We start from the raw sequence: 13811 nt of genomic DNA, 5'->3' as shown, positions 1-13811 counted from the left end.
TTGATATGCTCAGAAAGCTTGCTAGCTCCGAGGTACAGGATACCACTGCTTTGACGGCTGGCATGAGGCTGTAACTGCGGCTGATGTGATACAGCTGCTTCGTGACAAATCTGTATCAGCTCTTACTCTTTTTATTTTCTTGCAGGCTGCTTATTCCTTCTGGTGCTTTCCAGCAACTGTAATTACACTGACTGGCACATAATTCCCTTTTTGGTGTAAACTGGTTTCCCCACCAGATTATCAAAGCTACCTGTACCAGCTGGCTGCCCAGTGCTCACCACCAGAGCTTGACATCGGCCCTGCTGGCTCAGAACAAAGGGCCACTGCAGCCTGCACCCTGCCCCAGCAGCGCCCAGCCCCAGGTGCCCCCGTTTGCAGAGGGGGCAACCTCACTGCCCAGCCAGAGCACAGCTCTGCTCCCAGCGCCCGGCCAGGCTGCGCCAGTCAGAGACCACCGAAAACCACAACACACCTTCCTGTCAACTCTCAGGGCTTTCTTCTCAGGGCTCACTGACCCGCCAGGTGTGAAATCTGTGAGCTTCAGCACAGAAACCAGGCAGGATTCCTCCCACCGCAGCAGTGCCTTCTAACCCTGTGCAACACTTTCTGGCTCTGTGAATGCAGATAAACCACATGCGGCTGGGGCCTGGGCGAGGGCACTCAATTAGTTACCTGGTTAAATGGCTAGATTGGTTCCTGGCAGGGTTTGGGCTCTGCCCTGTTTGCACTCTCTGCTCTCTGGGAGCAGCGGTGCGTGGTGCTCCCGGGTTCAAGGTCGGTGCCCACCCCTGGCTGGGTGCCAGAGGTACCCTGCAAGGGCACACCACGGCACTGCAGGGGCTGCGAGGAAGTGGGCGGCTGCGGGGTGGGAAATCCCCGCGCGGCCATCCGTGCCCATGTCTGCCCTTTGAGCGCAGCTCTGCTCTCATCAAAGGAGCCTCCCCTGGAAGCAGCTCTGGAAGCTCACCAGATTTTAAAAGGAAAAAAGGGTTTCAGCGTATGAAATCATGCTCTTAAAACAGGGAAGCCTGTGTGGTTTAAGATCAGGGTGGTGACTGAGGGACCCTGGATCCAAACCTTCACCCTGCCACTGGCAGCAGATCCTCTCAGAGGGGTTGCGTGCCTTTAGCCATGCCTCCCCAGGGCAGGCTGCTTTCAGCGCAAGAGTATCACACAGCAAAATGAGCAATCGTCCAGTGGCTACAATCTCAAAGCAGGCATCTGCGTGGCATTATCTTGTCTTTCGTGTCTTCCCTCAGGCCTCTGCCCTTGCCTGGGGTGCGAAGAGAGGCTTAGCTGGGGTGACACACACCTCCCACACTGCTGTGGTCCAAGGGAAGGTGTGAGGAGAGCTCAGCAACACCGCTGATAAATCTGTATCTGAGCTGCTGGTAAACAGGAAGCTGCTGAACAGCTTTATTCTTTTTCTTGGTTTTTAGGTTCTTTTGGTCTGATCTTTGTAGCTATTCTTTTTCACTTCATCTCAGGAAACACATTTTTCTGCCACCTCTTGCAGGAAATGTGCAAGATAGAAAAAGTGTTGAAAACCTCAGTTAGCTCAACCCACTGTAGGAGAGGTGGTGAGTCAAAGGGCCTGGCAACGAGGGCATGGCAACAAGGGCATGGCAAGTGCACTGGCATAAGCTGGAAGCCCACAGATCAAGCTCACAATGGTGAAAGTAAGGCTAAAAGGATTTGACTGCGCAGAACACAGACACACACTTTTGGGCGATGGTTAGATGTTGCAATTGCAACTCGAGGACTTTTCACCAGTATCAGAAAGAGCTTTCAAACCTTTCTGCTCAAGAGAGCTACAGGCATAGTTCTCTTGCCAGAGCTGTAGCACAAGGCTCTTGGGAACTCATTTTCAACATCAAAGACCCACCAGGGAGCCTGATGTCCACACCAAGCTTGTCCACCATCCACACTGCTGCAAACAAGCTCAGCCACGTTGAGCCTGTGTGTCAGAGCTTGCTGGGGGGAGAGGGAAGGCCACATGCACTCAGCACTTTAGCATAGACCCAGCAAGTCATCTGGACACGTCAGGAGCAAGCAGGACAGACTGTGCTACCATATAGTCGATACCCTAGGCTTGCCCTAGGCTGTAGGCAGCGGTGCAGGTACAAAACCTGCAGGGATCAATGCTCACCCTGTTTAAACTCACTCCTGATCTTGCATGGTGCTGCTTGAGAAAACAAGCAAATAATCAAACCCAGAGGTCTGCTGCGTACAGAGAGATATGCCAGGGTTTGCTGGCAGTAATGCTGGCAGGACAGGGTGAAGCTGGGGGGATGGGGGCAGGCATTCCTTCTGGGGTTCTGGGGCTGCAAGTGTGGCTTCAGCTGCAGCATGGCTGACCTTGCACTGACAGGAAGGAGTTTGCTTTATGCATCAATCCTGCTTTCCCCTTCTTTGCCTTAGCAGCAAGGAGGATCCCTTCGACTAGCCAGGGTAAAGCAAAGCTCACACTCCCACCACCTACACCATCAACCTCTCCTGTGGGCTGGGGTTCGACATGCACAGCTTAATGAAGATAAGAGATACAGCCCAAAATGTTCTGAAAAATAGCAGATCCAGCAAGAAATTTTGTTGAAGAGCAGGAGTGCCTTTCCAGTTTGTTGATGCACAGGGCAGGTTGTCTTCTCATTACCAAACTACAGTTTCATGTTTTTCTGGTGTACTGAAAGCACGAGAGGGGCTCTTGTGGGTTTCAAATGAGTGGGACAAAGCAGATGAACTTTTGCCACTGCACAGGTAAAATCTATATTTCCTTTTACAACACCCAGAATGTCTTTTGCTGACTCTTTTCTGATATGGTCCAATAATTCCAAGAACCACCAAGATTTCATACCTCCCCTCTTATACATTTGCAGGCAGAAGAGTAAAAAGTCAGAAGTTTCATTAACCTTTTGAAATCACTAGATGTGAATGTGTCTTTCTGACTAGGACACAAGACAAGCTTTCATAGTCAAGATTAATAGTAATGTGTCTGCATTTCTTGGGCAGAAAAAAGGACATCTGAGAAACTCTGAAGTCAAGAGTTGAGCCACAATGCTTTGAATAAAGCTCTTGAAGTAGTCTCAAATAATGTTGAATATCCAAGAACGAAAAATAGTGGTTTGGGTGTTTGTGCTTCTTTTACCCAAAATGTCACTCTGCTTGTTTCAACTTTATTCTATCAAATATGTGCAAAGCCAGCAATTCCAAACTTGGAAAACCCTTCCCAGTGTGAGCTTTCCTTAAGGAAGAGCCCAGAGTGTAGATGGGGGCAGTCAGCACAGGGAAACCTTTGCACCTCACTTTGCCCATGGTAATTTTCATAAGCTGAGACAAAGAAGGCTTGCCTTTTTGTTTACTTAGGACTTTTATCAGTAAAATGTGTATGAAGATGGAACAGAACAACCCTCATTTATTCCTGCTATGTCTCATTTCAGTTTTGGAAAGTTAGAAACAAAGTTAAAACAGAAATTATCCACTGTAATGTAATAAAAAAGATCCATGGACCAAAGCAGCAAAGTGAAATCACATCATTAAAAAAAAGATGCACAATGTTTTGGGGTTTTCTTTGCCTTTTGAAATGTGAATAGGTATTCTGATAAGACATCAAACAGCAGCTGACCACATATACCACAGGAGGTTAACGTTTAATGTACTTCCCAGTAAGGCACGCTATTCAACAATATGAGTGTGCTCCCAATATGATTTCATTTATGCTTTTAGCAGCGTTAAACTTGGTATAAAACACACCTTTACACTCCCCCATTGCAAAAGAGGAGGAAGTGACTGCATAGAGAAATTACATGTTTGTCTCCAGGCTCTCTAGAAACCTGTGACAAAAGAGGGTCATTAAATCAATTGCTATGTTAAAAATTCAGCCTTGGGAATCATCTACAAGTCTGGCATCCAGACATGCTTTTAATACAAAGTTGGGGTTTGGTATATCTTAGGTCTAGGGTCCTAAAGTATGGTCTGAGGGTGCTGGTGGCCAAGAAGATCATGCAAGTGGCCTTTAGGTGTTACAGAACCGTGTCAGAAGTAGCATTCACCACCTGCCATCAAAATGCTGATTCCCAGGGGGCTTGGTAGTCCTCCAAGAAACTCTTAAGGAAATAAATTCATGTACACTTCTGGATACACATGCAACCCATAAAAAGCTGAGGAACTTGTAAAGGACTCGGAGAGGCTGGTCTAGCAAAACATAGCCGTAACTACAGTTTGCACAACTCCTATTACAGCATGGCCATGCTGTCCCAAACCACGCATTACAAGGATCACAGCAGGGAGGTCTGCCTGCTGTGTCTGACAATCAATATAATGCAAGAAGAAAAGGCACCTGATTGACCAGTAAACAAAAAGTTTTCAACAGTGTCGGCAAAATGGCCAGCTCACTGCGCAGCAACACGGCAGTATGGTGCAGGGCTGAGCCACAGGCAGAGGGGAAGAGAGGCAGCTGCGCAGGCAGCTGGGCAGGCTGGACAGGCAGCTGCTGCCCGCCGCTGCCCGCCGCTGCCCACATGTCCCGCTCCTGCTCCATGGCCACAGCGCAGTGCACGGTGTGCTGAAAGGAGGGGACTTACCTGCGGTGAAAGAGCACCAGGGAGGGAATTGCCTTGCATGGAGAGAAAATCATGCGCTCATGAAAGACAGCCAACTCTGCTGGCAGTCAGGGATACCAGTGGTTATACAGAGGTCCCGTGTTCCATTTGAAGCATTTTCAGAGAACTAGCCAGGTGAGAAAAGATCAGCACTTTGGCCATGACCAAAGTGTGAACATGCAGTGCCTGAGCTGAAAACATCCTTTACGCTGTTCCCTCCCTAGCGTGCCTGTGTTTCAAAATCTTTCTCATCTCCGGCACAGGCACAAGGGATGGATTACCAAAGGTGAGAGGATCCGCAGAGCTGACAGATGCGCTGGCTCACTGTCACCCAGAGCCATAGGTGCAAAAATACAGGGATCAGCTTGAGGGAAAGGAGTGACCAACTTTCAACACAGCCACTTCTAAGACAGTGCAAATGCAGCTGTGGGAGGAGGAGACGTGCAGCAGCAATTGGGCTTCACGGAGTCCGAAAAACAACAGGAAAGCATGCAAAGGAAAACGGGCTGTCTTAAAGGTAAAATACTGCCACTGGTCAGTCCCCTTGTAGTAAAGACCCAGGGTTAGGGCAAGCTTTCCCCAACGCTGAGTAAGTAAAACAAATTCCCATGCCTGCGAGCACTACCTACCTCCCAGCTCAGCTCTGCTTCAGCCTTCTCCTCCTCCTCAGCCGGCAGTGTGGGCTGTGGCGGGAGCTGTGCAGGAGCCCAGGAGGGAGCAGCTTTCAGCACTGCAGCGTGGGGCAGCAGCTGCTGGCTCTGGGGGCTGCAGGGACGCACAGATGGCAGGAGCTGGGACAGCACTGGTCACCTTTGGGCATCGAGGCTCCCCCCATCAACAAATAGTCAGATATACTTACAGTCCGGTTTTCTGTAAAGAGCGCCTCTGTATGTTTCAGTATATGAGGGCTGTTGTCTCTCTCTGGCTGCTGCAGCTGCCAGCCAGCTTCTTTGCCTCTAATCGTGAGACAAGGTCCTAGGGTGCCCATGGATTTCACATTACACCATTAAACTGGGTAAAATGCTCTTATGTTTTAGCAATGCTGGAGCAGGGACCAAAGCGTGGGTTCCCCTGTCCAGACAGGCTACAGCATGGTGTTTCTCCCCCTCAGAGACCCTCTTGCCCTGTGGCTGGGGAGCGCATTCATCTTCACTGCAGGTGTCACCCCCAGGCTCTGCCCCAACGGCCAAAGCACCCTCCCAGCTGTCAGAGATGCACATCTAAGTCTTGGGCTGACCCAGGCCTCGGACCTTGGAAGCCAGCACCAACCCCCAGCTTGACAAAATGCCTGGAGGCAGAGGCCACCATGGGATGGCAGGGGCTGCCATGGGATGACAGGGACCACCACAGGATAACAGGGACCACCACAGGACATCAGTGGCAGACATGAGCAGAGGATGTCAAGGAGTGTCCAGACACCCCAAGAAGAACAGCAGGAGGAGGGCTACAGACAGGGTGTGCTGATGGCATCCATCCTGGTGTTCACCAGCTCACAACGAAATGCAGCCAAGAGGTGCCTCTGCTGCCCACAGCCCTCCAGCAGTCTCTGCAGTGCAGGGTGACAGTCCAGTGAGCACAGCCATTCCCCTGCCGTCCCATTGCCACTGGGAAGAGGGGGCTTCTCATGCCTACAACTGCTCGGCTGCCTTCATTAGCATGGGGTCAGCAGAGGAGTGAAGGGGACCTTAGCTCCTCTTTTCTGTCACCCGGTGCAGCATGTCAACCACAAATTTCAGACAACAGGCAAAGAGCCGAGATGAGCAATGAGCTTGGGTAAAGAAAGTGAAGTGGCAGGAGCACAAGCTCAGGGCATGGTGGGGGGAGATCCAGGGAGGCCATGGGCAGCTAGGACAGGGTGGGATGAGCACCTCGGCACCGAGGGAAACAGAAAGCAGGTGATGAGGATGAATGTCTTGCATGGTCCTTAGCCTTGGCTGTGCTTGAGATGATCTTTCTTTTTTTGTGCCCTGAGGTGCTCCAGCACCTCTTCCTGCTGCACCACACCAACCCAAGGAACCAAGCTCTGCTGCCAGTGTTGCCAGCTGGGTATAGAGCTGGTCTTCTGCAACTAGCTAAAGCTTAACTTTACTTGTTGTAAACCAAAAGCAGGATCTGGCCCCAGAGCATCTGGTTCCCCTTTGTGCAAAGCCTATTTGACTATGTGCCCCGGCTTCCACTTTTGGCACTGCAGCTGCATAGCTGTCTGACTCTGCAGAGCTGGTGGCAGGACTCCCGCACACCTTCTGGTCTGCTACCAGCTCTTGTCAGGTCCTTCTTGCACGCCCTGGAATTGCTACTTTGCATCCCTCCAGAAAACAGGAGGAATCCTCATGCTTTTTCCCATTGCCCTGTAGCTCTCCAAAGCTATGTAGACAAAGTGCTGTGAAGATCAGACCTGCCCAGAAGTAGTGCCCAGCAAAGAACAAGGAACCCCCACTAGGCTGTGGTAATCAAAGGTGTAATCAAAGCTGGGAGCAAGCCAAACTCCTCCCACATGCCTCGGCCCAGGGTCTTTGTCTCCCAGACTTGCACCTCACTCTCAGCCACTCATTCTGCAGTGGTATTTTTTGTGGCACCCTTAAGACATGCTAGTTCCTCAACTAAAACATTAAAAAATAAGCCAAGGTATCTCAGGAAGACATGAATTAAGGATGTCTTTGCCAGAGTTTTGCCTTCTGGGGACAGTTTCAGCTCATGCCCCTATCCAGGATCCAGCCACAGCCCCAAAGAACAGCAGAACATGGATGGCTCCAGCTCTGATCCCATTTCCAGTGGCCCAGATTAATTGAGGAGGAAGAGATGGGAAAGACTGGGGCAACTACAGCAAGGCTGTGCTGTAGCATTGCTCTTGTTTTGGAGTCTTCCAGAAAGCCCACAAAACTGATTTTCTGAGGTAGTTCAAATTAGCTGGATTTGAAGACAGCGTCTGGCCTGAGGTCCTGACTCCAAACCCCACCCTATTTAAATATGCTGAATGTTCGCCATCACGCGTTAGAACCCGATTGTCGTCATGGGGCTGTTTGTGTTGTGGCACACAGCGCAACAAGGCACAAAGGTTGCAAAACAGTTCGTGGGAAGGAGACGGTCAAAGCTAAGCTTGGAAGGGAAGCACTGGGGAAAGGAAGATGCATTAAGGACCAAATTGTCCCTGCCCAGATTGTCCCTGCCTGGTTTTATTTTTGTAAAATTAAGAATAATATTTTTGATCATCATGATGGCTTCAATTCCACAGCAGGACCCCAGTTTGCTCCTGTGTATTTCTCCTCCCTTTTCATTTTTTCTCTTGCAGCTCAGCAGAGGGTCAAATTTGGGCACGTGGGTGCAGCTCCACTCACCACAGTAGGGTTGCTGCACAAAGCAACGGGTGAAATGCTCCAGTGATCTTTCTTTTTGGCCTCATTTTGTTTTCCCATCCCTGCTGCAGATTATTTATGTCAACTCAGTTTGAGGCAAGCAGAGGGCCCTTTGGGTGACTATATTCCTGAGACAAAGCTGCCAAGTGGAAACAAAGCAAATTTGGGAGCCAGCATGTGGATGTGCTTTATTTACTCCAAAGGAGAGGGACCGGCAGCCTCACTGATTTGATCCTTGCCCTTAACCCACATGCAGAATTGATTGCAATCCCAAGGGGTTTTAAAGGGCAGGTGATTCATACCTGAGGTTTCAACTTTGAGGTTCTCACTGGGAAACAGTGATTTCCTGAGGACAGCTTTTATTTTCCAGTCCTCCCTGCCAGCAGAGATTAACGTGTCCCTTGTGTCCTGTGCTCCGCAGCCCCAGTTTTGGATTGGCATAAGATCCTCCATAGGGTCAATTGTGCATTAGCACCTTCTGCAGTCCTGCTCCAGGATGTCTGGACAAACTCGCAGACACCACCCAGAGCCTCAGTGGGACCAGCCAGGCTTCCATGACTCCACAGAAAAACACCACCCCATAGGGAGCCACCCTAAAGGACGGGGGCTGGTCACATGTGTGAGCTCTGGGTGCAGCTGTCCCTGTCCTCCATCACCAGCCCCATGTGCATCCCAAGAGGGGCAAGGGAAGAGACCCCACTGCAGGCACCGTGTGTATTTCAGCCAAGCATACCCCCCTCTGCTGTGGGACAGCCTGCCCCATCACCTGGGCAGTCACTGAAGGCCAGAGGCAAGAAACCTCCACTGCCAAAAACTTGGGAAGAAAGATGAAAACAGTGCTCCTGAATCTGATTACATCCTTGCCATATGTAACTGCCCTGGCAGAAAAGGAGAGCAAAATGGGATAAGCGAAATATGCTTTGACAACAACCCGTGTCTACAATTACAGTCACACTCTGTCAAGTCCTCATGGTGTCCCCTAAACAGGGCATGAGTCCACTCTGCCATCTTCAACACCTGAGGAAAATGGGCAGGGGGGACAAATGGGGAAACGGTAATATTTCAAGTAGGTCTGATGCTTGGTTTCATGATGACTTCAGTAAAAGTACAGGAAACAAACAAAAATGTACCAGTCACCAGTCCAGGAAGACACAGTGATGCAGTTTCTAGAAAAGATGAGTAGGGCATTTTGTCTTCGAGACAGCTTAAAATGAGATTTTAGAGAAAAAAGTAAATCCAATCTAAATGTAGTTTATATTAATTTAGCTTGGCTTGATGGGAGGAAGGCATGAAGCTGATACAGAAATATATAAATAGATGTAACCAGACTTAAACTGAGATTTCACTTGCATGGTTTTGTGGTGCTTTAACTAGATCAACTCGTAACCGCCCGTTTTGCGTATGGTCAGACGAAGCTTCGTAACTATTTTTGCAGCGATTCAAATTCCTGCCTCCAATCCCCTGTGCTAAAGAAACAAAGCGGGATGCTCAGTGTTGGCTGGCAAAACTAGGCACTATTTTTAAACCCACTTTCCTCACCAGTTTAAGCTGTGCCACCTGACATTTGCACAGCCGAATCAGAGATATGAACACACATCTCATCCCATCAAGGGAGTAAAACCCGCTCGAGGGTCAGCCACGACGAGGCTGGCACGTGCAATGTCCCATCCATGCTCCTCTGACAGAGCGTGAAAGCCCCCGAGAGCCCAACAGGCTGAAACCCTACTCAGAGACTTTGAATGAGAGCTGCAGAGACTTCTTTGGTGGTGTTTTCTTCAAGGTGTGGCTTTATTTTTGGCTGTCTCTCTGTAACAGAAGTAAACCTGCTGCCATTTTAGGAGTTTCAGGCTTGCTTACTCTCTACCTCAGCTATACTGGGATTGAGAAGTCTGGTTTTACTAGGAGGGGTCCCTGTTTCCCCAGGTCAAAGCAGCCCCAAAATGGAAATACACTCAAAACTTTAACAAACATGTTTTCTCCAAAGTGTTCCTTTGCTATTTGAGGTAGAAAGGTATTAACAAAATCAACCTACACACAGGAAAACCACTTCCCATCTCGATTAGTCATATTTCATTTGCCAGGTATCAGAAGATCTCCTTGCTCAGCTACAGAGCACTTCAGGAAAACCAGAAGAGTCAAACCTGCCATGTGCTGTGGACGTAGGCAGAAGTTTCCCCTTCCTTTTTGCCTGTATTTAAATTTCTGAACTTTCTTTACATATCATAAGGATGTATATACAAGCCAGCGTACAAACTTTGTCATTTTTCCTCTGCCATTGTTAAAAACAAATAGACATTGCTCTTTCAGCATAAAAAACCAAAATTATACCCTGTTGCTCAGATACCTAGAGGGACAGTCTCATAAAATCCTAGATGAAGAATTGAAACAAAAATACCTGAATTTCAAATAGTGCTTTTTAGGCATTATGAATTGAGATCTGAGACTCAGTTTTGTAACCAGAGGATCACAGAAAAGACTTCATCAGTTCATTTAAGCTCTCCTCCACTTGAACTCTAGTTGACTATAGCGGGGTTATTTGCTTGTTATCTTAGAAATACTGCTGCAGCCAAGGGACTGCCTTTATGTGATAGATAAAGCCTTAACAGCTGCAGATTTGACAAAATCTTTCCATCCCTTTTTGCTGTTTTTTGCATGCTTCCATCACCTGCCTCACAGGGATATTTAAGAACAACTGTCATTAGGGTCAATGAGCAACATGAATGCAGTCAGGTGGAAGCCAAGATAGGACAAAGTATCAGGGTGCCTTTGAGAAAGGGAACATTGAAACCTAAGTATCATTTTATCACATTAAATGGTTTTTATCAGATCAGTTGTGAAAGTGGCTGTCAGTGGGGGAGCTGTGATGAAAAAACGTGCTATCTTCTTATCTAGAATTCAAGCAAAACATAATGCTTTTGTCCATCAGACTTGGCAGATGGTGCCTCTCATTTCAGATGACTCCTTCTCTTTGGAAGCACTGCGAGTTGCTTTGGGAGGAGATGCGGGTGGACAAGCCAGTGTTCCTCCTGCCCAGAGGCAAGCTGGGGACTGGGGCACTGAGGCATGAGGGTGCACAGCCCAGATGATGCAGCAAGGGCACCTTGCATCTCCCACGAGGCCAGGGTGGACTTTGCCTGCTCAATGAAGGGGGCTCTGCTCCGGAGGTATGCCAGGGTCTGGCCTGGACAGGTGGAGGTGATGGGGCAGCACCCGGCCTGAATCAGGGGCATCTGCCACTGCCCAGCCACAGCCCTGCCCTAGTCTGCCCTGCACACGGCTGAGTCATTTCCAACAGCCTTTGGGAAGTCAGGGCGGGGCAGGGAGGGGGCACATTTAGCAAATAGCTTCAGCTGGAAAGAAAAAAAAAAAAGAAAAAAAAGAAATGTTATGAAATGTCGTCGTGCGAGGTTTCAGCTTCTAAATGCAAGGCTTGGCTTTGTGTTCTGCTCTTGCAGTTTTGCTTTAAAATGATGTTTGCACTTCAGAAAATGAGAAAACCACCAGCTAATTAGAGTGCCCTTCTGCCTTCCACCATGAAACACTTTGGTCCCAACAGATGGCTGTTTTTCTTACTTTTTCAATAAGAACAAACCCCAAATGTTTTCATTTCAAATGTATATGAAAATACCCTGTTGCTGCCAAAGTTTTAGTCTAGCTACACAAACTGAACCATAAATTATCCACGCAGGTGCAGCCAGTGCTTAGAGCCTCTTGTGTGCTTTTTGGGAGAGACTTGGCTGCCTGGGGAAGACCAGGGGTCCCAGCAACATCCCAGTCAGGCAGTTTGAAGGCAGCAGGGAGGAGGAGGTGACACAGCAGCAAGACAGCCAGTCCCAGGCTGGTGTGATGGAGCTTCAGACTGGGTGGGAGGCTGAATCCTGCAGGGGCCCATCGAGAGCAACTGAGGGGAGTAGGGGAGCGGAGAGGGAGACAAAAGAAAGATCTTGTCCTAACAGCACTGATGAACAACACACCACCAGCAAACAACACAACACCCAGTGCCCAGCAAACAGCACAAGGGGCCTGGACTCGCCTGCAGCCACATGCAAGACCTGATCAAATCTGAGTTTCCAGCAGCTCCACTTATCTGCAGCAGGTCTAGATGTGGATGTATCTGCCTGCTGAAGAGCAGATGCTCAGCTAAGCCTCCCTTTGGAAAAGAGCAACGGCTGTCCAGATCTCTTGCAAGGGACTTCTTGGTCTGCTCAGGGAAAGGCAGGGGTTAGCCCTATTCAAGCATGCCACCTATTGATAACACACACCACTGCACGCAGCCCGCACCCTTCTCCCCTCTGCAGAGCCAGCGCAGGCAAGACGTGTGAGGAGCTCTTTTCAAATCAGCTGGTCCTATGCAAAAACAGACAAATCTCTTGGCTCATGAGCCTTTTTATGTTCTCCTGCTCTACTTATAGATCTAAAAAAAATCAATAAAATCTATAAATACGCAGAAAAACTTCTTTAAGTTGGATGGAGAAGGGCAGTGCTGCTGCTGAAGGGCATGGGGCAGGGTGGGTTGTCGCTGATCAGGATGGCTATTAAAGCACACACCCCAGTAACCTTCCTGGATCTTAGGGTGTCTCCTACCATGTCATATAGTCTAAGGAAATGTGTTATACTTGAAGTCCAGGGAAGCACAGTGCTACTGACTCTTACACTTCGTATTTTTACAGATTGATAAATATTTCTAATTCTACAGGCACTGCTTTTGTCTTTTTTACACCTGTTTTTTGGCTTCATTCATTTCCACAGAATTACTTTTGACTTGTATATGATTGAAGTGACTCAGCTTTTTTCTCCCGGCAGAAAGACAGCAGAATATGAGCATGATAAAAAAGGACAGTTTATCAGCTGCTAGGAATCAGAAGGGCTCATCTACAAGTAGATAAGCTCTCCAAGCGTCTTGGGTTTTCATTCTATGTCAGCTGGTCTTTAAAACCTCCTTCTGCAAACCTCACTTTGTGCACATCAACCACCTAGTGCTAATGCCAATTTTATACATTGTGGGCAGCAGCATCCTGCAGCAGGACTCAGCAGAAGTCAGGCTTTTCGGTGCTATGGGAAATTCAGAAGTAAGGGAGAATTGCATTTTATTTCAGGAAAAGAAACAGTAGTTTGTGACAGAAAGAAAGAAAACATAGAAATTGCTCTGAAATAATGCAGATTTCAATTCTGGATGAGATGGGAACCCACTCTTAGAGCTGTGGTGTGTGCTTCCAGCAAGCTCTGGCATCCAGAGCTGAACAGGGGGCTTGGTGGTACAGGGTCCTGACCCCCATTAGGACAGAGTTACACAAGAACTAAAATGAAACTCAGGAGCAGTTCATAAAGTCGTCTTGCTTCATTTCACATGGTGGTTTGGCTGCATCTTCCGAGAAAGAGAGGTCACTGAAGAGCCCCAGGCCGAAGTGATTTGCATTGCACACATCCTTCATGCTTGGCTGCCTTGAGCCCAGTGCAGGAGCAGTCTCTGCAGGCACACCGGATGGTTTTGCAAATGCACACTTGGTCCCGTGGGCACTGCTGGAAGCAGGGGGTGAAGGTTTGCTCTGTACTGCAGTCAGCTCGGTTTCTGGAGAAGAGGTGCAGACAAGTGTGGAGTACCGCTGGTCACTTGGGGTGGTGGCTAAGCTATGTAGCAAAATCCAAGAGCTTCATCTCTGAGTCTTAAAGCCTTTGCAGAGGAACCTGAAAGCCTTGTGCTCCCTGGGTCTGGGGGGACACCATGGGGCTGCTTCTTTGCACAGGGAAAGGGTATGTGGGATCACATCCCAGCTTTGAAGAATGGAAATGTATTTATTAATCCTATGTCCCACGTGGATCCTTCATGTCATCCATGGATAATTAGCCTGAATTCACTTCTACA

Source organism: Strix uralensis, chromosome 1, assembly GCF_047716275.1.
Source record: "Strix uralensis isolate ZFMK-TIS-50842 chromosome 1, bStrUra1, whole genome shotgun sequence".
Lineage (NCBI taxonomy): Eukaryota > Metazoa > Chordata > Aves > Strigiformes > Strigidae > Strix > Strix uralensis.
The sequence above is the reverse complement of the archived record's forward strand: the minus strand, read 5'-3'. Positions refer to the sequence as shown.